The sequence below is a fragment of the Nesoenas mayeri genome, assembly GCF_963082525.1.
Source record: "Nesoenas mayeri genome assembly, chromosome: 24".
Lineage (NCBI taxonomy): Eukaryota > Metazoa > Chordata > Aves > Columbiformes > Columbidae > Nesoenas > Nesoenas mayeri.
Window position 1 is genome coordinate 3,109,483 of NC_137546.1, and position 21,763 is coordinate 3,131,245.

Below are 21,763 nucleotides of genomic sequence, written 5' to 3' on the forward strand. Positions count from 1 at the left end.
CCAGCAGCCCCTGGGCAGGCAGGGCAGGGAAAGCATCACCTGGCAGAAGCTGCGCGCAGCATGGAAAGGCCAAATTACCAGGGACGGGCTGTGATTTCCAGCAGACACCTTACAGATGGTCCAGAAAAGCCGCCTTTTACATAGTACATGTATGCACATCGCTTTGCTTTTGCGTGGGAGAGGAGGCGTTGCGGTGGCGCGGCGTTCGCAAAAGCTCCGGCGCTGAAGAGCCAAAAGTGCCTTCACTGGTCTGGTTTGACAAGCGGGATGGCTGGTTTTCCACCTTCTGGGGGTGTTTGTGAATAAGTCGCTCCTCCCTGTTCCATGGTTTAACTCCAGCAGAAACACCAAAGGGTGCAGATCAATGAGAGGAAAGCGGGATGCAGGTGGGCGCTGCGGGTCCCTTGCTGTGGGACTTGTCTTTGCAGTGGATTTGCTGACAGTGGAGTCTGGAATAAGAGCGTATGCTGAGGACGTACCACGAATCACTCTGTAGATGGGTGTGCGCAAGCACTGGCTCCAAAATACACCACAGTGGCTGAAACAGCCATGCAGGGGAAGATGCTTTAGGTCTGGTACGTTTAAACATATATATATATATTTTTTAAAAACAAAAATAGCCATGTTAACTTAATTCCAGTTCTTTTGTATTTGGTATGAGGGAACAAATGTTAATGAAAATTCACCTACGTGCGAATAAATATGTAATTATGAATGACAGAATTTATTGTGACTACTTTACTGTGGCATTGGTGTTTTCTTATTTCTGCACAGTTTCTTGCTAATATTTGGCTGGCACATTTTGAAATAAACATTGATTTGAGAGACGTTTATTTGCACTTTTAACTAAGCAGGTGTGTTTTCCCCAGAGAGCAGCTCTTCTTTCCAGCTGAAAATAAGGTCCATTTGCAAAGTCTCTAATGAGTCACCCCCAAATTCATCCTAGATGTTATTAAAATACAGTAAATTTGACACCCGTTTTCCTCTTTGGGTTGTTTGGGGGTTTGTTAGAAGTTTATTTGTCAAATGAAAACCACATATTTTAAAATATATAAAATTTGTGACTGCAGAGGGGAAAAAGGGTTAAACAAGCAGCAAATCTGATGAGGAAGAATGGTAGAAATCCACTGGGCTATAAGCCAAGGCAGCAGTGCTATTTTTATTTTGTGAAAGCTATTAATAGGTGTGCACCTCCTTAGAGCTGGTATTAACCTTTCTTTGCAAAAGCAACTCCATGGAGTAACGTCTTATAGTCTGTTTCTCCTATAAGTGATTAGTGATACCAATGTTTGGTTTTTAAGTGCATTCCTAGCATTCAATGGTATGACGATTTATATGTTTTACAGAAAACTAATACTGGAAGTAAATAATTTTTCACTTCAACTTTTGTACATCGACTTGTAACGTCTTATTTTCCCATGAGTAACGCTTTGTGATTCCTTTCATGTTGTGTAATGGAGAATTATATTTATGAAAAATAAATAGTTTTTAACAAAAGTGTCTTTTGATTCCTTTCAAGGATCGGTAGTCATTCTGCGTTTTTCCCGGTGACTGAGGTTTTCACATTCTAGTTGTACAAAGAGGACAATGTTGAATTGTCTGTGTGTGAAACTCGTAGTCTAGTTTAAGAGAGAGTTCTGTTCTAGTTTAGAGACCATTGCACATCACTAAGGAGATACTGCAGGCAGTTACACCCTTAGCAAATCCTCCCCAAACACAGGGAACGGTGCTAAAAGCAGCAAAACTTGGAGTGTCTCAGTGCTTTTCATAACAAATGTTATTATCTTTTGCTCGACTTCTGTGGCCACAGCCACAATTCTTAGCGGGATTTGCGCCTCCGCATCCATTGCCTGCCTTGGTAGGGATTTGCTTTATTTATTGCCTTCCTTTCCCCAAATAGATGACAGCAAATGTGGCCGTTGCCTAAAAAGGGCCAAGAAATGAGATGGGGAGAGGGAAAAGCACCACAGCCCCAGGTTCCCCTGCAGGTCTGTGCCCTGCGGCTGCTCCCTGCGGCGGGACGCGCTGGCTCTGCTCTGATGGATTGCGCTACGGAGAGGAATTTCCCGCAGAAAATATGTCCTGGTGGCGCCCTGACCAGACATCGCCTCATTTTTTCCTTAAACAGGGCTCCCTTTTTGTAGGCATCTCCTTATCCGCAAAACAATCTGGGTCTTGTGTGAATGATGTTTGGCTCTGGGCAGCGTTGCTGAAACGAGACCTGCGCACAGACACAAACTGTTAAGCAGGTTCTTTTCTGTAGATCCCAGCCTATTTTTAACTGGATTTTAGGCATTTTTTTATGCTTTGCCTTTTTCAAGTGGGCATATTTTGCAGGCTGGCACAGCGCTCTGTGTGTTTGGAGATCTGGGGAGGCTGCAAAGCAGAGAGGAATAGAGGGAGATGATGAAATGTAGGGAAGGGAGTGCAATGGGAGCTCAAATATATGTCTGTGACTGAGCTGTGGGGACCTGGAGCTGCCCATGGAGATGGGAAACTTGGGGTCCGACGCTTGGGAAAAGGGCAGCATGCATTCAGGGAGAGAGAGGGAACAGGAGGAAAAGACCTCTCTGTCTGAGGTGCGTAAATCCCTTTTGGGAATGTGCTTGTGGGATAGATCTGATCAACATTAAGCAGCTTAATTTGGGAAAAGCGAAAAGGGAGTGAAAAAACATGGGTGATTAGGATTCCTTTGATTGCATGGGTCCTGCAGCATCCCATGGCTTTCCAGGGAGCCGGTTTGGTAGCGATACGGCATCGGGCTGTGTGGCCCATGGTAGGATTGCTGAGGGTGGCAGGAGTTGGGATCCCTTGTGTTCCAGACCCACTGGAATCGCTGGTCCACGGTTTGCAGGAGAGAGACGAAGGGGCAGGACTCTGCTCTGACTCGTGGTGGGTGAATCACATCATCTCCCTGAATTCCCTTTTCCTCTTGCGATGCAGCAATAGTGAATTAGTGGCTGTGTGAGGTCATTAAATATCGGTGGAAGGCTGCTGCAGGGATGGAGAGCTTTATCTTACAGCATCCCTGTTGTGTGCGGCGAGTCATGTTCACCAAACAATATCAGCCAAAGTACTTGCTTGGGAACAGCAGCAGCACAAAGCCAGGGCCTGTTCTTACTGCTGTTATCTGCTGCAAGCAGCTGCTGCCTGGCATCTCCTTTCCCAGCAGCGGTTTTGACATGACCACACTGTCTGACAGACACGCCACCCACATGCTGCAGTGTTTTGACTTGCAGCGGGACTTTGCTGTAGGTGTTTTCCCTGAGTTCTCTCTGGAGCACTTGGGTGTCACGGAAGGTGCTCCGGAGGCGAGGATGCCAGCAGCAGAGGGTGCTGCTCCCCCGCGCTGCCGGAGCTGGCGGGACCGACTTTTCCCAGCCCTGTCCTGCAAAAGGAGCTTTTCCTACAGGCACGGACCCACACAGCCGGGCCTGTGACACCAACGCGTTTGCTGAGCTGCACAGTGACCCTGTGGCTCAGCCTGCTCTCTGTTCCTCTGTTACCCGTGTCGCTACCATGTTCCATTCATGGGCTCCCATCAAAAAGGCAAGAAACTTTTCTGCTTCCCCATTCCCAGTGGCTTCTCATGCACAGACTACGAACAGACTAACTAAAAGGAAGATGACTTCTTTTTTCCTGCAAAGCGCCCCTGGGGGATGCCTCCTTTTCCTCCCCCATCCCACTCTTTTTTTACTCCCTTTTCCACCACATCGAGCCACATTCCAGCTGAGGAGGGCTTGTTGATCGCCCTCTAAGCAGGCTTGGCAGGATGAGGCTGCTGTTTTAACAGCCTCTTTCTCTGCTCTGCGGCACACTGGGTTACTTTGGCTTTGTTGCTGTACATTACAGACGCTCATTGTTCACTATCTGTTGCATTGTCTCCCTTAATTCCCACAAGCAGAGCCTGCGTGCAGCACGTACATGTTTCCGGGCAGTGTGTGCGCTCTCTCTCCCCCTCTCCCCGGGGCATAGAATGCTGGATGTTTTCTGCCAGCAAATGCAAAGCAATAGGAATCCCCTTTTTTTGCTGCAGCCTACCAGCCTATTGCTACAAGGTTAGGATCACATAAAGCACATCTGCAAAGCTTGTACCAGCCTGGGAGTCTTAAGAAGGATTTAGATGCTTAACTTCAGACATTCAAAAGGGAGTCGTTTTTCAGAAGGTGGGTGTTCAGCCACTTCCAGACCCCACAGCTAATCCACGGCACTGAATGCTGACCACAAGAAAGGAGGCATGCCAAGACGGTCCCCCTCACATCTCCCTTTTAATAATCTTAGCATAAATTCGCAAGGATGAGAGCTGGAAAAGTCTCTCCTAATCCAGGCGCCATCCCCAGTTAGTTTTCCAAACAGACTTAGAGGGATTCCATTGCAGGCCATAAACACTGGCATTTGTCAGCCACCCCCCTCTGCCACTGTTTGCACTGTTGTTTGAGATGTAGACAGTATTCAAAGCAAGCCATTGAAGATTAGCAATTCCTGCTTCTTAAGGAAGCAAGAAAGTCAAATATTAAGGAAATAAAAGGAGACAAGATTCCGTAGGAACTGTGATCTCATCTGGCGAGGAGCCACCACAAAGCTGAAAAGTTCTGCTTCAGCACTTGTCGCGTCTGGTTTCCTCCGACTTCCCTGCTGCTCCCGTACCTCCTGCTCCCCATTTCTGCCTCTCGCTGTAGAGAACAGGGAACGCTGTTAGAGCAGGAAACCCCTGCGCACCTGGAGCTGGAGCACAAAATGGCAAGTAGTCCTCAGACGGAGAAGCTCACATCTGGCAATGGCAAGGTGCTGCAAGGTGCTCAGGGAGGGAGAACAGGTCACGGTGCTGGCCCGCGTTGGGAGGGAGGTAACGCGACTGTGGTGGGGCAGCTGGATTCACAGGCAGGCTGTGCGGTTGTCAGACATCAGTCACAACTCGCCTGGACTCGGTGGTGACATGTCTCTGCTGCTGCAGAAGGTGCTGGTGCTGGGCTGCCCCTGGGGAGCTGCGGCTGGGCAGGCCAAGGAGAACCCGCTTTGGCGTCTCCACAAGCGAGATCTTGGGCTCCTTTCATCCCATGTGCAGCTGCAGGGTTGTTTTCCTTTGAAGCGCTGGTGTAACTAAGTTGTACGTTAATGCATGCTCCGTGAGATGTGACAAAGAGCCGATTCAGCTCTCAGCAGAGCACACCCCCTCCTGCCAGCCTCCCCAGAGATCCAGCACACATGTACACCCACGAATCGCCTTCCTAACTATTCATCTCTGCACAGGGCCAGGAGAAGGATGACTGAGTATCCTGCCTAATTAAAAGGTAGGTAAGGAGAACACACATGCACATTTATGGTTGAACCTTATTTGAATTAAGGCCCTGACATGAAGGCAAAACCTTTTGGAACTGGGGATGTAAAAATGAGGACACACAAATTAATTATGCTATTTTTCTTCTCATGCGCCTCAAGACCATTAGCAATAAAGACTAGTCGAGGCCCAATGTTAATGTGCAGCCCCCAAAACACAATAACTTCAGCAGCACGCAGTGGCATTGGTTCTGTCTGACTCAGATGGCAGGCTGCCACCTCCTGAATCATTCACACCGCTTCCTGCAGCTCTTAGGTGGTCCTTGGAGGTATCCCATGCAATATGGCTTGCTTAATTTATGACAATCCCCTGGTTTATAGCTCCAAGCAGTATTGTTACAAACAGACTCTTTTTGTCTGGGAAAAATGAACAATGAATCATCTCAGAGAGACATTACTGGGTCAGATTTGTCCAGAAAGCTGTTTTTTGAAAACAAGACTGAAATGAACAGAATTGTATTTCCCTGGTTTGTTATTGTAAACAAATCAGTTTAAAAAAAGCAAACACACGCTCCCTAGAGTGTTTGCAATGCAAATATCGCAACATTGTGCCAATGTATAAGGAGCCTGAGGATGCAATTCATTAAAAAGCGACTGGATCGTCCACAAAGAAATAAACAGTGTTAAGCCCGAAAGTCCCTGCTATTTTTAGGCGTTCCTGGAGCCAGTGGAGAATTAAAGGAGCCTGATTTCATGGGGAAATACTGCCGGCTGTTGAGCGCTTGTCTCCACCCGGGTCACCCGCGGTTCTGCTTGGGACGGGGCTCGTGTATTCGACCCGACCCGATGTTGTCCCTCCCCAAGCCGAACGAGTCGCCCCGCCGGTGCCGCCCCCCGGCCCCGCCGCTTCCCCCGCCCCTGCCCGCCCCGGGCTGCCCCCGCGGGGCGGAGCGGGCCGGGCCGCGCCCCGGGCCAGGCCGGGGGCGGAGCGGGGCGGCCGCCGGGCGCTATTTGGGCCATGTGACGGGCCGGGCCCCGCTTGCCGCGCCTGGCGCCGGGAGGAGCTGCGGCTGCAGCCTCCCCGCCGCGGCGGAGGAGAGGCGGGCGCTGCCCTCGCTGCTCTCCGCTGCGCAGCGCGGCCCCGGGAGCAGCCTCCGGCGGGGCCCGGCCCGGCCGCTGCCATGGTCCCAACGGTAGGAGCCGGCGGGGGCGGGCGCGGTGCGGGGTGGCTGCCGGGGGGCTCCTCGGGAGCGGCGGCCGGGCGGGGGATGCCGCGGCCTCCGCCTCCGTCCGCGGAGGAGCCTCCGTGCGCAGCGGAGCGAGCCTCTCCCTGCAGGCTGCCTAGAATCGGTGCCGGCTTCAAAAGACAACAGCAAACGGCAGGCTGGGGCGAGGCTGAGCGCTCTGACCCCGCCGGGCTGCTCCGGCGCGTTTGCAAAGCAGGGGAGCTCGGGCGCTGTGGTTGCTGCGTGCGAGCGTGGCCGGCCCGGGGAGCGGGGGGCACGGGGACCGCTGGGTTAACGGGACACCTGTTGCCCACGGAGGCATCGGGGCCCGAAGGGCTCGCAGCGTTTGGAGGCTCCCGGAGCCGTGGGATGCCGTGGGTTGCCGTGGGTGGCTGCCAGAGGCCAGCTGGCGGAGCTGCGTGTGGATTTGAAAGGCAAACACTGATAATGTCAGTTTGGAGATCTTCGGCTCTTTAAGGAAACCGATTGTTCAGTGTCTGTGGTTACAGTGGTGGTCTTTAGAGCACACCTTACAAGGCCTAATTAATATATGTGTTTTGTTGTTACGTAAACCTATGCTAGGAATTAATCTTGCTGTAGCCTTGTGTTGAAATGTGCCATGTGCTCTCCTTTTTACCCGAGAAGTGGGCAGCCAGTGTGGCTGATGGCTGGTGGTGGCCGTGCCTCATTAGAAACCTGTGAATTGTCTGAGCAGTTGCTCAAGATAAGGAAGTTTACAAAATGATTGTAAAAATGGGAGTTGCAGCCTTGGAGAAAGATCAGGGATTTTTTTTCCTGATAGCAATGTGGGATGAATAGATGAACCTTTTGTCCCCAAAGCAATCTTCGCCATTCCCACCCCTCTGATATCTGATTTCTACACCAGACTGTGCATTGCAAAGCACAGCAGTGTAGGCAGCTTAGTCTTGCTGGGTGCAAGTTGACTGCTAAGCCACCAAGACCAAACTACATGGAGTTTCCAGTGACTTGTAGTAAAAGAGATCTGGCTATGGGATGGATGGGGTCAAAGCGGCAATTCCAGGAAGAGGGATGTTTCCACGCTGAGTTGATAAGGGAACCACTGGGAATGTGATGGAGCTGTGCTACTGCTTACAAAGTGGATGGTGATGCAGGGAAGCACTTAGCTGGCTTGTGTTGGAGCGTCTTCCGATGCACCAGTGGCTGCTGAGCTGTCAGTGTGCCCGGCCGCTGGCCTTGTCCTGCCTCTCGCTAGTTGCGTTGATGGATGCATAAAGCAGAGATTTATTCTTCTCCCTCTTAGTTCTTAAGAGAAGGGGTGAGCTTCAGCAGCGTATTCCTCTGGGGGGCATCAAATTATTGCAGTACGTCAGCTGCAGGCTTTTGCAGCCTCTCTCCTCTGCTTTAGAGGTTACTGAAGTACGTTATAATGTGGTTGGAGTTTGTTTGTAAACTTCTGTTAGACGCTTCTGAGATGTGGGTTTGTGTTCCAGGAACTGGCTAGCCATGTGCTCTGTTTGTGTGGAGCCAGTTCGCTGCTGCGAGATCCTGGATGTGGAAAATGTGCTCAGCTTGCTGCTCTCCTATGTCTTTATTGTTTTATTTGTTTTTTTCCCCCTGGTCTCCTACATTTCCTTTCCTCAGAAGAAGTGAAAGCAGTCTGCAAGGACTGCTCGCCTTCTCAAGTCTGTCTTGCAAGGGCTAATTAAAAATTCATTAATTTACCGGAATTAACAATCTGTAGCTAGTGAGCCAGTTAGGACACAGTGCATGCCAGGCTTTGTGAATGAGAGCAGACCATGCTGACAGTTCATCTTCCAGGTCACAAAGTAGTTTTTGAAGATATGGAAGGGAGTATGCTCTGTGTGAGGTTCGTGTCTCAGTCAGATTCCTGTGGCTGGTGCCACCGAGTACACTGGAATTGGCACCAGGTACCTATTTCAACCAGGTTCTGACAGGCCAGTGCAAGTTGTGGTTATAGTTTTGGGCTGTAGGACACATGTACTGGTGGAGTCTGGAGTCACTGAGGGCTTGTGTTGACACAGGGAGTGAGGATTAACTGGTGCTGGCAAGGAGCATCAGTGAGATGACCTCAGCTGGGCTGTGCTTATCTTCATGTGCTGTGGAAGGAGGCTTGTACTTGTATTAACTAGTAGAGTGATGCGGATTTATAGCCGTGGAGAAACAGCTTACTAGACCTGCACAGATTGTACTAACAGGCTCTACTTTGCTATGAGTTTCCCTATCCTTGATTCTACCAAAGGCTGGTGTATAAAACTTGCTGCCCTCCTCCTTTGTTCTTGCATGCATGTGATGCGACTTAGCAAGTGAAGTTCCTGGTACAAGATGCAAGTTAGACACTAGTCGCTTCCAGACAAAGCTGTGTAATGCCTGCAGAATAAAAGTGAGTAAGTGTCTGAGAACCAAGGTTACTGAACTGCAGTCACTGGACCGCTTTGCTGGTGGTCATCATAGAATGGTTGGATGTCACGGTGTTGACTCACTTCCAGTCGTTACACCACTCTGAGCAGCAAAAAAAAGAGAGAAAATCTTCCTTTGATTACCCCATGTAAGTAACTGCTACAGCTGCTGCTGTTTCAGTAATAATAATTGGGGGAAATGAGTGCAGTTGACCTTAGCAAAGATGGAATATGTGCTACACAGTGTGAGTGGGAGAAAACTAGCTTAAAAGTACTAGTTTTGTAGAAGCATGGAGTCATTTTGGTTGGAGGAGACCCTTAAGATCCTCAAGTCCAACCATAACCTAAATCTAGCTCTAAACATGTCCCTTAGAGCCTCATCTCTACGTCTTTTAGACCCCTCCCTAGTAAAATAGATTTGGTGTGAGCTGGATGCTATATTGAGGTCCACCCCCAGGATGCAAAGGCATTAAGGGTCTGACAGAACAGTCAGCTGAACCATGAATAATGTCCTCCTGTTGAGCTGAAATTGAGTAAAACTTACCCTTTCTTTGCAAAGAGTACAATTTAATGGCATGTTAACTACGTTTGAGCTCTGGGCCTGGACCACTGGGATGAGCAGATGCTATTGTATAATAGTAAGGCTTTTAACCAGCAAATCCTTCCCTGGGAGAAGGGTTTTCGCTTAAAAGACTCAAACCCCACCACCATCTGCCTGATTTCAAAGTGAGAGGAACAACGTTTGACTGGAGAGCTGTGGGGCAGAAGGTGGTAATGCCTGAAGGGAGTTACCAAACATGGGCTTTTTCTTATAGCCTGGGAGGGGGGAATTTGATCAAGCTTGTAAGCTGGAGCAGCTGTGTAGATGTTGGTTTCAGACTGCTTTCTTTGGATAGCTGGTATGTTATCAAGTCAGGAATCTGTCCTGAGGAGATCCCAGATGGGGCCTTGACACCATAAATGTACAAAGGCACTCGGTTGCACAAAAACTGCAGAAACAACTTGGTTTAAAAGAACATGAGCCACACATGGTAAACAGCCAAGAAAAGCAAGCAAGGGGTAAGGCCAAGCTGTTCTCTACATGAAAAGGCTACGTTGGTGTCAGATGCTTAGAAACTCAGTTTAAACTCGACTGTGGATGAATTCTGGTTTGAATGGCCTTTTGAAAGTTAAACTCAGCACTAGAGATGTGAGAAACGCCTGCATTCCAACTGCAGTGTCTGGAGGCTCGAGGGAAGTCTCGGATTTGCCAAAGTGTGGTTCTTGCCTGGATACCCTAATTTGTTGTCGTGTTGTGCTTCAGGAGCCCTGGGTCTGTAGTGCTGTAGCCTGGTGAGCTGTGCTGCGGGGAAAGCAGCATTGCTTCTCCGTGAGAAGAGAAAAGTTACCCTTGAAATGCTTCCAAACAGTCTTTGGTGCATGCTGTGGAGGAATTGGGATGTGTTGTATGTGGAATGGATGGGGTTGGCGCTGTGTTGTCAGCAGTTCTACATGGGGACTCTCTCTTTAAATGGCATGGGGACACTGTCTATCAAAGGCTAAACTGGTCATATTATTGAACTTGGACAGTGAGGGATGGATTGGTTTGTTCCATACTAATCCCAGGACACTAGTACATCTAGAACCAGTTTCAACTGATGCCCATGTAAATGAATACCCAAAACTTTGTGGACCAGCTGGTGAGGGGTGAGCTGAACTGGGAGAATTACCATTTATGCCCTGGTTCCTATGAACTGCTGAACAGCTGCAGAAGGAACCTGTTGACACATTTGCTGAAAAGAGGTTTGGGGCCTCTGTGAGTCCAGAAAGTACCTGGCTGGGCTCCTGTGGGCAGGAAATGTGGTTGCTCGGACTTTGTGTTCTGGGGTTATATGACAGGCTGGACTGTTACCCTCCAGCCTGCTGCCACGGTTCAGCACTGCTTGGCTGCAGCACTTGGCTTCTGTGCCTCATGTCCCACTCAGTTTCACCACTGATGTGCTGGGGTTTTCCATATGGCATGTTGTGCACTTCCAGCTGGAACAAAGCGGAGCTGGGGGTGGGAGTGAATCAATCTAGCGAGCGTTTTGGTGTTTTTGTGAGCCAGGGCACTGCTTTCTTTCCAGTTATCTCGCAGCTCTTTTGGAGTGCCGTGTGTCCCTCTTGCAGCAAGCATCAGACAGACAGTTATAAGTGGTTTCAGCCTCCGATTTGACTCTGGTATTGATTCAGTCACACGCATCTCTTAGGTGTTGGTTTGCAGCCGAAGAGGAAAGGGCAGGAGAGCTGCATACATGGCGCTGATTCCAGCAGGATATTGCTGTGAGGTTAGGTATGTGGCACGCTGTCCTGCCTATGTGCAGCTGCTGTGTAGAAGTTAAAAAGGGGCAGCTAATCTGCTGTGAAGAGCCTGTGAGCTTGGGTAATGGTGAAAATGCAGAGAGTGAAGGCAGAGCGGCATGGTAATATGCTGCTGGTTTTCCATGTTGTGGGTTTGCATCGCTGCATGTTGGGGTAGAGAGAGGAGAGGGCAAAGTGTGTATTGACATTTATTAATATGGGTTCATTTCAGTGGCTGAGGTTCATCCTGGAATTTGGATACTGTAGTTTGTTCTTAATATCTCCTTTAGGTAATTGAATCAGGGATGATCAACTCAAGGACCAACTAGCTGCTAAATAGTTTAACTTTCTCAACTCAGTGTTTGCAAGAAACAGCTTTTGGAGGAACTGAGAGCTTTACTGGAAGGTTCACTCTACATATTCCCCAGCAGTATCTTTCCTGTTCTATTGGGGTACTGATGTTCCTCATGTGCTCCTCTGGGTATGATGCAGCTGAGTGCCTGTGATATGTTGCCTTCCAGTGAGACTGATGAAGGGGCAGGTCTTCTGTGCCCACACAGCCCCAAATCTGCACTTTTGGCATGAATAACATTAAAACCAGAGTCTTTACCTGAGTAATCAGATAAAGCCTGGTGTGCGGACGCTGAACTGGATTTGCAAGAGGCACAGCTTGGTGTGTCAACACTTTAAGTGGGAGGGGACACCTAACTGGAGAGGGCTTGGAAGGAGCGAGACCCACATCTACAGGCAGGCGGTGATTGTGCAAGGGCGCTGCTGCTCGGCCGTAGCCGGGGCAATGCGCTGTGTTACTGGGGGACGCTCGCCAGGGGGGCTGTGTCGCTCCAGGATGGCACATCTGTCCAGGTGTTTGCCTACAAGGAACTACAGTGAATCTGCTGCTTTACTGAGCTTATTAGTTTTGGAAGAGGAGAATCTTTGCTGCTAGGTGTACTTGCATATGTACTTGGTGGTATTTTTTCCTATACGGGCTCTCTGCTCTATGTCTTTTTTCCAAAAAGGAATTTGGCTGTGACTCGTGCCTTCAGTCTTCATCCCTTGTTGTAGTTGTGGTTGTAAGGGGATGCTATGCATTTGAGTTAGGAGAATGACTTTTTGTTTTAATTTTTAAGCTTACGGTCATTAAGGTGAACAGGAAGGTTATAGGGTGTTATACCTAGTGCTTGCATGGAGGTGTGTGCTCTGATGTTATTTGGATTAGGCTGTTTTCAAACCTTCCAGAAAATGCCAGCCAGTTCCTTCCCAGTCCAGCCTGTTCTTGAAAGGACACTTGGCCTAATGGGGATCTCCGTTTCAAGATGCAAAACAGTACAGCAGAAAGCTCATCAGTAATTTTACTCTTGAGGTGCCTTTAGCACTAATACAGTGTTCAATGTACTCTGGAATCTTTTAGCGTGCCTAAGGCACCCACAAAACAAGGGGACCATGGAAGGGTGTCCGAGGCAGGGCTGTGGTGCTGAGCAGGTACCAGGTGCAGGACCTCTCCCTCAGCCAGCGGGGACAGAGCAGGACTATCAGAGATTGATAGAAAAGCTGGGCAGTCCAGATAATACACACCTAGATGTATTTATCCATGGTTAGTATCTCTGCGGCCAGCTGTTGCAAGTCCTAGTATGGCATCACCAAAGCATTGGAATTATCTATAGGGGGTGGGTGTGTAGGGTGACTTATCCTTTCTTTGAATATTGGAAGTAGTAGTGTAATGAATTGACTGTAGAAATGAAACTGCAGGTTAAATTTGGGTTGGGGTTTTTTTGTTGTTGTTGTTTTTCCTCTCATGTGAGGTTTTTAAAGGAGGAAAATACTGTTGGATCTGGTGGCTTTGTTGGGTATTCCCAGCATTAGATATTCTAGGCAGTTTACGCCTGTTCCGTGTTCGGGAGGTTGTGGTGCACTGAATGGTGGATGGCAGTGGCCTTCCCATTGCTTTCAAATTGATGCCTGTACGCGGTGAATCTTGGCAGAGCCATCCAGCCTCCTCAAAAGGAGGAGCAGGGACATCAGTAGCAGCCAAAAAAGAGCTGAACATATGTTGGTTGAGACTGACCAGCCTTAGAAAAGACAAAAGCTTAGATACCGAAGGAATCGGCTACCCTAACTGTGCTTGCTTCTCTACAATTCTTGCTTGCTATACTCTGGAAAAGCAGGGCAGCTTTATATTTGCTGCTTGTTGCTAAGTATGTTGAGTGCATCTTTCTTAAGAACAGATCTTTTGATTGTTTTTACAAGGTTTCTTCCTCTCTCTCTATTTCTTAAGTTCTATTAGTGTGTTTCTAACTTGGTTTCCTAATTGGAAACTTTCCATTGATGTCATGGGAGCTTTCTGTGGCCCACATCAAATAGCTTGGTTCACCAGGAATTAAGTGACTGTACAAATGTTTATATTAAACACTTATTTAGAAGGCATGTTGATTTATGAGGACCTATGAGGAATGCAGTGTGTTGGGAGGATAGGTTGACTGTACAGCTTTTGTCTTGCCTTTGAACTGTGCAAGTACTGGCAGCTGGTGAATGCCCAGATAAGACAACTCTGGCTTGTTTGCATGGACCGAACTGGACCCATCACCGACCATTGTGCTGTTTCTTGTCTCTTACATTGTGGAGGTTTTTGAACGGGTAATGCTAATGGAAAGGGCTCTTGGCAATGTCTGGAACAGTCACAGCAGAAAGCTGTCAGCTTAATTACAGGTACTGGAATTTTGCTGTTTTAGAGAGGGAATCCACAGTTTAGTCTGCTGAGAAGCCCTAGGGAGAGAAGAGATGGTGAAAATGCGTGTTCTTCCCACTCTGCTTACCCAGGCTTCTGTGGTGGTGTTGGAGCATTTGGAAGGTGGAAACAGAAGGGATAAAAACCATCTTAGCATCCCTTTTCGCCCCCAAACAGACCTCAGACGCTGAGCAGTGGCCATGTCTCTCCTTCCTTGCAGGACACTGTGCTTCTACCTAATTTAAAGATCTTCTCAAAGCTGCTTGGGGTGTTCCGGAACCTTCCTTATTAACAGAGCTTAAGCCAGTGAAACTGTTGTTTAGAAATGCATTTCTGAGTGTGCCCAGTAAGACTAAGGGGCAAATTCCGCTCCTTGCCAATTGAACCAGTCACTCTGGGCACTAACCCATAGTGAAGCAACTGAGCAGTGCTGTAGGTGCATGTCTTGGTTGTGCTTTTTGACAAAAACACTTGTTCTGTGTTACCACAGCTTTTTTCCAGGAAAAAGTTGCTCTCGGATATCTGGCCACCCTACAGTGCAGATGTCCTCTGAAGGCAGCATGTGGATTCCTGCAGCCACAGTTTGTGTAGCGTGCTTTAATCTGTTTAATTTTGGCGTGCTCTGCGCTTGCAAATCTGATTTGTCTAGTTGCACTTGTACGGGGATAAAACTTCAAGCAGTCTGGCTAGGAAGAGGTTCTAAAATTGTGCTGTGCTATGCTATGTGAAGCCTTTTGCTGTGTGATGTAAGAACCTAGGTGAAGCTTTTGGTCACCTGGCGTATCCCAACCAACCACAGCAACTTGCAAGAACCCTTTCAGGTAATGGTGAAAGCAAAACATTGCATCATGCTGAGACTGCCCAGCTGTAGGCTTCACCGAGGTGTACAATGTCTCTATTCCTAATTATGGTATGTCCCAGGACAATTATACTTAAACACAGAGTCCGGCCATGTCATTAGACTTTTTTGGCTAATGACAAGTCAGAAATCTAGTGCGGCATCATCCCAGAACGCTCAGCTTTGGGGAGCTGCCGTGTTTCTTCCAGTAAAGCTGGCAGTGGGAGTTGCCTCTTGTGTAATGTGTCTGCCAGGAATATCCTCTTAGTTCAGCACTTTGTTGCGGGCTGTGTGAGGTGGTTTGTTGTTGTGTGTATTCCTGGATGTAGAAGGTTTACCTTACGAAGCACACCCAGGGAGTAAAGCTAATGAGTCTGCGTAGTAAAGGTATCTTGAGAGACTTATCTTGGGGGTACTGGGAGGTGAGTGCGTGCAGACAACAGAAAGGTGCATGTATATTCTTCTCCCTGGTTAGATGGTGCAAGTGGCATTGCAGAACGTACATTTTCTGTTTGGTTTATTTCCGCTAAACACCACAGCATGGCTGCTCTTCTGATGTTCCCGGTGCTGTAAAAGCTGCCATCCCCTGCTCTCGTGTGTGAAGTGCTCGTAAATCCACTTAAAACAGAGCCGGGTTGACCCACCCTTGGTACACTTGTGTGACAAATGTCAGTGCTTTTGTTGCTCTTGCAGGACTGGCCTTGACCATGTCTCAAAACTTGTGTTATATAACAACCCCATGATGCTCCTACTTGTCTCCCTGCAAAGAACAGGCTGTACTAGGCAGATGAGAAATGCCAACGCTTTTTTCCTGTTGTTACTGGCTGAGTTGCAAGCTGCTTGTGCCCAAACGTTCTGGAGGTGTTCAGCCATGGTGTGACTGCTTCCTTTTGCCAAGGGACATCCCTAGGAAACTGCTTTTCCTCTGGAGACTTGATAGGAAAGAGGGAATTGGAAGCTGAGGGGGGATATTGTGGACTTGAGCAAGCCAAGGTGCTTGATTACGCTGGGATAGCAAGTCTGGATTTGTCTGGACTCTTCACCTCAACTGGCTGCTGCAGCAGTTGGAGAAGACGAATTGCATCTTCTGGCTATGTTGTTGAATTTGGAAAGGGTTTTTCCACAGCTTTTGTTATGTTTTAAGGGTTGTTGCTGTTCCGAGATCAAACTTGAATAGAAAACACAAGGCTGCTGCCAGCTTTCTGTCGCAGGCACCTTTTATCTTGCATTCATCTCTTCCCAGCAGATGCTGCTTTCCTTTCTTCTACTTTTTTTGCTACAAGACTAAAATTAACAGCCCTTTGATGCAAGGGAAGAAACTGTATTTCAAAGCAAAGTACCCAGTTAACTGACAATAAACTGTTTTTATCTTGAAGGTAATTCAATGTTCCGTCTTTGAAACAAACCTGAGGGTTGGAAGCTCCCGACCCCTGTTTGCTCAGAGTTAACAAGCAGATCCCTCCTTGCTTGGGAACATCAGTGACTGTTCTTTTTGGGTGGGAGGTGAAGCTGAGCTCCTCAAGGTGAGGGTGGCAGACACTGATGTTGATGCACATTGTTCTTGTGGGTTGTTTTCCTTCCAGCTGATTACGGGGTGCGGTGTGTGGCTAATGCTATCAGGAGAGCTCCAACCATGCAGCTCAAGGTGGAGCACAGTGCGGGGAAGGAGGTGAGGAGAGCATGGGACTTCAGACACCGCATTGTGGCATGAAGCAATCCGTGTCCTCCAGCCAGACAGTCGTTCCCAGGCCAGCCCGTCCTCCCCAGCCTTCCTGCCTTCAAAGACTTGCGCTGAGCGTGGGGTTTGTGTGAACGTCCAGCTTCTGGCTTTCATCTTTTCCACTTAAAAAGATGAGCCCCGTTCCCGTGAGGTGCGGTACTTTCTGAAGGGTGGTGTGGTGGAGCTGTGTGTGTTGGGAAGGTTGTTTGCAAGGGGGCTGCTGAAGCATGTCTGTCCTCAAAGGGGTGGCAACCGGTGGATAAGGCTGAGCTGCAGCGTTGCCCAGGTAACAGGTGATTTTGGGGAATGAAGAATTCCTAAACTTAGGCTGTGGCTGGCTTGGCCGGTGGTCAGGGCATGGAAGGACATGTTACATATAACACTTATGTTATAAGAACTATCTGATGCGGCAGAGGCACATCTGGTGTGCAGGTTATGGGTTTAAGATCTCACTTGAGAGTAGGGGTTGGGGGAAATACCTTGAGAAAATGGTACAAGGCAGATGTCTTTGGAAATTAATTGCAAAAGGCATTCTTTGGAAGTTATAATGTTTTGTCATGTCTGCCTGGTCCTACTGAAACTACCACACTTACTGAGGGAGGCTACAAAAGGCTTTCTTGCTGGCACTGGAGGTATTGAAGAATCGGACAGGCTTCCAGGTTAGGAAGCCTAAATATGCTTTAAAGAACCTGTGATGATGGAGCTTCTGCTTTGGGTGCATGTGCAGGAGTGCTGACTTTGAAAACATCCTTTTGCTACGTGAACAGAATCGTTTCCTAAACAGTGCGAAAAAAAGTAACTTCCTCAGTGACTCAACTGTCTCCTCTGGTGAGGTTTTGTCTTGGGTGACACCCTCGGTCTCCACAGACCTCAGGACAGGAAAAACCTGAATCTGTAGTTTAAGCTCTGAAAGATCTGCTGGGTCTTTACACATGAGGATGTGACTTTGGTCTTTTTTCAACACTTAACTAGCCCAGGATTAAGAGATCTGGGTAAACGTAGGTGAATGCTGAGTTTTTCCGTGTGGCAAGGTAAGACAAAGTCTTGTGTATGCAATCTGTGTCTACATCGCTTAGAGTAATTCGCTGTGCAGTAAGAAGGCACTAACAGCTAGAGAGGCTGAACTACATTTGCTTGTTTAGGATTTATTTGACATGAGGATTAACACTAAATTCAACCCGAGACGGGCTGATTAAGAAACTGGAATGACCTGAACAGAGAGGAAGGTGCTTAACCCCAGGGATGAGGAGCTGGGTTGGGATGTAACTTCAGTTCTGCACCACAGGGTGAATTTGCTGTGACCGAATGTGCTTTGCTCTTTTGCAGAGAACAGTGTTCTGTTTGTGATGCTTTAAGGACCTAATGCTCTACTTGAAGGAAGAAGAAACACTGTTGTAATGGACTAAGAATTATGTATTTCTACTAGGTGGCCCAGATTTCAACTATTCTTTTTCTGTAGTGCTGCTGAGCGGTACCAGACACTTGCACAACTTCCCCTCTGGCATAGATGTATTTGGTGTAGATACATATACTGAAGCTTCAGACACAATAAACCTATTTGAGGGCAACAGGCTGAGTAATGTGGTGCTTGGCAGCTGCATCGCTGTGGGGATTTTTGCTTTGCTGTTAGCGGTGCTTGTGACATCTTCAGATGAAAAGAGGAAGGAGGAGGCAGCAACTGGGCAACCTTAATATCAGAGTAACTCAAATTGCAAATTATTTTCCAGATAAAAGGGAATCCTGCTGGACTCTATATGTTTCCTGACAGAATATACTGTATTGCTTTTAGGAGCAGGGATTGAAATCCTCATCTTATATTTTCAAGCCATCTGTTTGAGCAAATGCTGCTTTTCAGGTCTATACCACCCAAATCTATGTGACTTTAATACAATAAGGGCTCAGTTCCTGCTCTCATACTTGGTGTGTACTAAGTGGCTTCGTTCAGCTCTCAGTGGGCTCTGTGTTTATGGAGGTGCTGTGCTTTGCTGTGTTTTGGTCATGAAAAGCAGCACAACAGCTATCCTGGAAATAACTGGGACTTCGAAACCAGCACTTGAAACAATTGCGATGCCATGGTCTTACTCTTATGACTGACAAGCCCAACCATGTTGCTTCCCCTGTTCCTTCAAGCATGTAGCATACAAGGAAGGCTTTCTAGAAACCTGCTTCCAGGCAAGTGATAGCTACAATAGGAGGGTGACCTGTGAAATGGGAGAGGACTGTACAAACCACAGCTGTATGAGTGTCTGTTACTGTCCTGGTGTCACCCAGGAAGGAGACAGAACGGGACTTTTGGTAACTGCTGAGAACTTAAACATGGATTTCTTTTAATGCAGCTGCTGCCAGCGTTAAACCACAGTGATTCATTGTTAGCTGTTTCAAGGGGAAAACAGCACTTTGTTACCAAAACCTTTGTCCTGATAGCTTGTTTTGTTGGCTAATCTTGCAGTCATAGCAAAAAAAAACGAAGTGCTTTTGATACAGGAATGGAAACTCTGGATAGAAGAGAAACATCAGGCTTCATTCCTTCCACCCATTACTCCCCTTCCCATCTACAGACAAAACTAATGAACCAAGATACTTAAATGGACATGAGGGATGGACCGTGAGCCGTGTGGGCTGCAAATCAGTAAGTGAGGAGGGGGAAAACTAAAAGCAAGGAGTTCTTGTGCAAGAGGGTGGTTTATTGTGTTTTATGTGGGTTTCTTTAATGTAAATGGTTCTGAACGTAAACATCTACTATTTAAAATTTATGGTGGCTTAATTGTGGAGGAAATGCCTTTCTAAATGCAGCCTACCTTAGGATGTTACTGCTCCAGCACTGGAGGGAAGGGGGGAGAAGCATTAGGCAGGTGCGGCAGCTCGGCCACGTGCTGGCTTGTGGGTGCTGAGCAGTTTACTGCTCCACCTCCCGAATGGCTTCTGGAGGAGACAGCTGTCAAAATCATTGTTTTCTTCTCCTCTTGTGAGCTGTGGGCAAACGTCTGTAGCACAGGGCAGCGAAACAGCTTGGAGAATGATATAATCCTGGGTTGGTTCCCCAACTCAGTCTTCAGTGTGCTTGCACTGTCCTTTGTTGGTAGATTTGCAGTTTAGGTTTTAAGAGCTGGATCGAAGGCAGGCTTTCCAAATGCTTGTTCTTCTCGTTTTGTGAGGCTGGACCATATAGAGCCGTGGAAGACCCTGGGACTTGTTTGAGTAGCCATCTAACCTGCAGGTCCTGGAGATGAGCTCATCTGGCCTGCTTCCATGCTGGCTGCATTAGCACTTGGCTGTCTTGGAGTTACTACACTCCTTGTACAGGTAAAATGACAGCTCCATCCCTGAAAGAACATTTATCTAAGAGTGATACTAGGTGGCATCTGAGCAGAAGCCTCAATATAATCCTTGGTTTTAGGAGAATTTTTAAAAGTTGGGCTATTCTTTGATTTTTAACAATGTGTGGCGGTAGAAAAGCAGCATAGAGCTGGCTGCTGAAGGACAGGGAAGTTGTATGACTAGTGCTGTTAGACCGTGTACTTGGTAGTTCAGCCCTGCAAACTAGTCTTTCAAGTGCAGCTTGTTTATAAAACTGGGGTTTTCTGTGTTTGCGATGCGGCAAGCATAGGTTTCAACCTTACAAGGATGTGAGGCTTCCTCTGGGAGCAGAGCGTGTTTACATGCAAAGCCTCAGTAACATAAGGAGAAGTAATTGAAGATGGTTGGACAGGTACAAAGGTGTAAAAAAGATCAACCTCTGGACGAGATGAAGAAAGTTGCATGTGACATTCCTGCCTCCTGCCTGTGTGCTTCATTTATTTCCCTGTGTGCTTAGTCCACAAGCAGATCATAGAACTGTTTCCAGTGCACATAAAGAAATCAGAACTGAAAAGCCTGTGACTTCTGCAGCTGGTGCTAGACAAGGTGGGTTTTTCTGACCCTTGGAGTGGCATAGTTGAGGATGGGTGGTTGTTACTTGAGGTTTTAGTTTACTCAGATGTGCTGCTCTGAGTAACATCAGTGCTTTGGTTTGGAGAACCAGATGTTCCATACATGGTGCAAGAGGCCACGCTGCCTTCATCACACTGCCTTTCATTGCAAAAACAGCCAGAAAACTTCTGCAGAAACTGAATCATCCCAAGGAGAGGAATGCTGGAGTGCCATGTTCATGTGGACAAGCTGCTTCTTGGTGGTTACAAGTCCTAGTAGTTGTAAGATGATATGCTCTTGGCTTGCTTGGACAGGAGCCTTTCCTGGTGTGTCTCAGGGCGAGCATGCTGCTGCCTCCAGCCGGAGAGCTGGGCTCTTGGTGTCTGCTTAGTAGATTATGGGGCTGTTGGCTTAGCAAGGCGGCTTGTTAACTTTGTAGTCTAGGTAAATCAAACATTTCCAAATCCTAATTGTCTTGTTCCCCCCATCCCCGGCATATCTTGAGCACGGTTACTTGTGAAGGGTCCCTCACTCTGCTGGAGGTTTTTCCTCTTTGCTGGGACACGTGCCGTCTTTCTTAATTCTTTCTTGCACAACCTCTGGTGATCTCAGTTTCACTTTCTGTGGAGGCCACGCAGCTCTGCCAGCAGCTAAACCTGCTGAGCCAAAGGCTTTCTGCTCCTTGGGAGGTGGGGCTGACGAGCTGCCCCTGTGGCAACCTTATCTGCGGAGCGACGGCAGCGCGGCGCTGCCAGAACCCGTGCTGGGCAGCCGGGGTTGTCTGCCCTGCCCTGATCCGAGCTCAATTGCGACACTCCGAAACTACATCGAACTGTGTCGTTAGTGTGTTCGTTCCTCTCATCTGTCCTGTAGCTGCTTGGTCGCTGCTAACACAGCACTGGGGAACTTCAGCAGCATGGGTGAGCTTTTCCCGCAGGTTTGATCAGTGTGTAATGGGATGGGGAGGGTGCTTAAAGCCAGGAACTCGCTGCAGTGATTGCATCAGTGCTGGGTGAGGCGTCTTGTAAAGGGCACACTTTTGATGCCAAGAATTAATGCCAAGGAAAATTAAGTGTTCTGGTTCTTTGGGGTTAAAGTTTGAATTCTATTTGAGGCACATGAGTTCTTCTTTCTCTGCCTCAGTTGGGGTGGTTTTGGCATTGGCTTTTATCTCGGTTTTACAGAATGTCTATGTGACCAAGGGAGCAAGGAGAAGACCTCTGGTGTTGAAGCATGTTCTAGAGACCATCACATCTGCCTGGCTGGGTTCTTGGCTGTGTTTTATGAGGTTCACTGCCAGCTGAAGGGGGTAAATGTGGCCATGGGCTCTGCTCTATTGTACATGGTGTT